The sequence below is a fragment of the Carlito syrichta genome, unplaced genomic scaffold (assembly GCF_000164805.1).
Source record: "Carlito syrichta isolate Samal-C Ts95f unplaced genomic scaffold, Tarsius_syrichta-2.0.1 Scaffold10004, whole genome shotgun sequence".
Classification (NCBI taxonomy): domain Eukaryota; kingdom Metazoa; phylum Chordata; class Mammalia; order Primates; family Tarsiidae; genus Carlito; species Carlito syrichta.
This window is the reverse complement of record NW_006954100.1, coordinates 5072-8495: the sequence shown is the minus strand read 5'-3', so window position 1 is coordinate 8495 and position 3424 is coordinate 5072. Positions and strand designations below refer to the sequence as shown.

Below are 3424 nucleotides of genomic sequence, written 5' to 3'. Positions count from 1 at the left end.
GGGCGGGCGCGAGCCGGCGGCGGCGAGGAGGGGAAACGGGACGCCGAACATGTATTCCTGGGAGGGAGAAGCAGCGCCCCGCAATCCCCGGCCGGGGAAACGGCGGAAACGCGCTCACGCCCGGTAGCCCCATCGGCTGGGCGCGGGTCGCGGCGCCCGCGCGGCGTGAATATTCATCAGGGGTGGGGCTCGAACAATGGCCGGCGGCGGGCCGCGGCCGGGACTCAACGCCCGGCCGGGGGTGGGGATTCTTGTAAGCTGTTCGACTATTTTCAACTCTTGGGAGTATCTGTAAAGCTGATGGTTTTGGTGCATCAAATTATTCCTCCAACTCTTTTAGAAAATCCTCTACCTCCGTGGAACTTTTATCTTCCTAGTTGCAAATCTATACCATAAACTTATAATGTCAAAAAAGTGCAAAATGCATGTGTGACTGTTTCTCCCTCAGAAAAAAAAATTTGTTTTTCACTTATTAATTCCTCTATTGTCTTTAGAAGAATTGTACTTGTTCATCCTTGGATCTGGGTCTTATGATGCCTTAACTGGGAGAAGTGAAGATCTGTATAATGGTTGACATTGAGCTGGGTATATGATGTGCTTTGTCTGACAGTATGTAAGCAGTCACAAGATATTCAATGCCTAGGAATAAGCCATAAGGGGCACTGTGAGATCACAGAACTTCTTTTGATCTGCCTCTCTCAAATTGCTGTCCAAAATTCAAGAACCAACTAGGTTTAGATAGTGTTACTGGTTAAATATTTTTGTCCACTTCAAAGTTCATGTCTTCTAATCCCCAATGTGAAAACTTTTCCAGCATAGACTTCTATGTAATAAAAAAGCATAACATCACACCATTAACTAAAGAGATGATTTGTTATGCAGTACTAATTTACAGATACAACAAGCAAGGACAACAAAACTGAGGGTATTCAGAAAAATCTAATGTCTTTTATTTTGGTATTTTAGGTTCTGATATTTAAAGGGAGCATTTGTGATTACTTGACTTTTCATGCTTTGTTTTGCGTAACTATTAAAATGAGACTGCTACTGAGATTCTTTTGTAGATAACTAGGAGAGGTTGGAAGTACATATGTGTTTTTGCAGAAGTTAATTGTGACCCTGATTCACAATTCTCCATTTCCTCAGTCAATACTGGGGAGAAATTCAAGCTCTTGCATGAGTCATTTTTACCATAAGTATTGAAGAGAGTTTAGAGTATAAAAGAGAAAAAGCAAATGATGATATAATCAATATACACATTTTTATTTTACCTGCACTTGAATTATTATGACAAAAATTTAAAAGGGAGATAAATTTTTTAAGACACTGGAAAGAATCATGTTTGTAGATAACACTAAAAATTTTAAGAAGAAACAGGAAGATGATACAATGAGATTATATAAACCATAGCACCAAATCCTTAACCTAGATGAATGAACTTAATTACACATGGATACCAAGCTTCCACACTTCAATTAGTAGACATAAATCATCAAAAACAAATATTTTGTAGTAACTCATTGTATGACTGAACATTTTACTCTGTCTTATTTAAGGTCATCTCTGACTCTAAGGTCATATTAATTCAATTAATTTATATACATTTGTCTTACTGCATAGACTACACTTGATACATATATTTGCTAAGAAAATCTGCCTAAGTTCTCGGTGCCAGAAAACAGAGTAAGGCACTGTGGACATTGAGTAGATCACAGAAACCTAATGAAGGGAATGAAATGCCATGACTAGCTTCAATACCTACTAGGATGTTAAAGTTTACATTTTCAGGAAGAGTAATTAAGGTAGTAAAAGAGACAGAAGTTATGGACACAAAAGTGAAAAAAACTGTTTTCAGGTATTCCTCTACAGCAAGATAATATTAAAGATTTTAGTGTTGCAAATATAGTTGCTTCTGTAGGATTAATGCAACCCATCACTGTATGAGACAGAGAAGAATCTTCCACTTGTTTCTAATTCTAGTTTGGGAATAACTAGGGGAGAATATGAAATTACAAAAAAACCCTGTAGGATATCAGATAGTAGTAAGCTTTATAAGAGAAATAATATAAAGTCGAGAAAGCAGCTGAAATGAAAGAAATTGAAACATCAGGAAATAAAAATATGGAGCAAATTCTGCCTCTACAAGATAAAGAATAAAATTTCTGACTCTGGAGGTTAGAGCTCTAAAATCAAATTCACTTCTTCAAAAATGGCCCTTTAATTGCTCTCTTCTGAAGAATTGTTTCAGAGCCCACTTTATGTCCTTATTCCTCAGACTGCAGATGAAAGGGTTCAGCATGGGGGGTGAGCACAGTGTACATCATGGAGGCTGTTGCAATTGAAAGTGAGTTGTGGGTAGCGGCAGAACTAAGGTACACCCCCCAGGCCTGTAAAATAAAATAAGGAGACAATAGAGAGGTGAGATGTACAGTGGAATATGCTTTATACTTCCCCTGAGCTGATGAGGTTGTGCATATGGAGGAAACTATCTTAGAGCAAGAGAAAAGGATCTCAGTGAGGGGTCTACCACCCAACAAGCCTGCTGCAATATATATCACCATGTCATTAAGAAAAGTGTCAGAACAAGCAAGGTGGGCAACTTAAGTTCACAGAGGAAGTGGGGGATTTCCAAGTTTCTACAAAAGGACAGCTGCACCATCATTATGCTTTGAAACAAGGAATTTGGGGCACACATGATCCAGGATGCAAGAACCAGAAGTCCACAGAACCTGGGGTTCATGATGATCATGTAGTGCAGGGGGTGACAGATGGCCACATACCGGTCATAGGCCATAATGGTCAGAAGAATGCTGTCTAACCCTGTAAAGAGTAAGAAAAAGAACACCTGGGTAATGCATCCTGCATAGGTTATGTCTTTGCTCTGAGTCTGGATATTCACCAGCATCTTTGGGACAGTGGCAGAGACAAAACAAATGTCTGCAAAGGACAGATTGGAGAAGAAGAAGTGCACAGGGGTGTGGAGGTGGGAGTCTGAGATTGTGGCCAGATGATGAGCAGGTTCCCAAGCACAGTGATCAGGTACACAGACAAGAACAGCACAAAGAGGGAAGGCTGCAATTCTGGTCCCTCTATAATTCCTAGAAGATGAATATTCTGCAGTTAAGAAGTTAATTTTACTCAAGACATTATTTTTCAGCAAACAAATACAATTGTGTGTATATAGAGCCCAGGTTTATTTCCTTCATAAACCTATTTTTATTCTAAAAGTACACACACACACACACACACACTGACAAACAGTGCATACACACATACAACACACTATGGCCAGTCAGAGCCATGTAATTCCCATACTCTTCTCACATTTTAGAATAGCATGAATACCGGAAAGATGTCAATATAAAATTATCTGTCCCAGAAAAAATATAGAAATGGTACCTAGAAATTCCAGTTAGAAAATCTT

General features: G+C 39.3%; 1 pseudogene; it reads right to left on the bottom strand.

The window, feature by feature from the left end:
* Positions 1 to 2203: 2203 nt before the first annotated feature.
* LOC103255521 lies at positions 2204 to 3114 on the bottom strand (annotated as a pseudogene).
* Between the last annotated feature and the right edge of the window lie 310 nt (positions 3115 to 3424).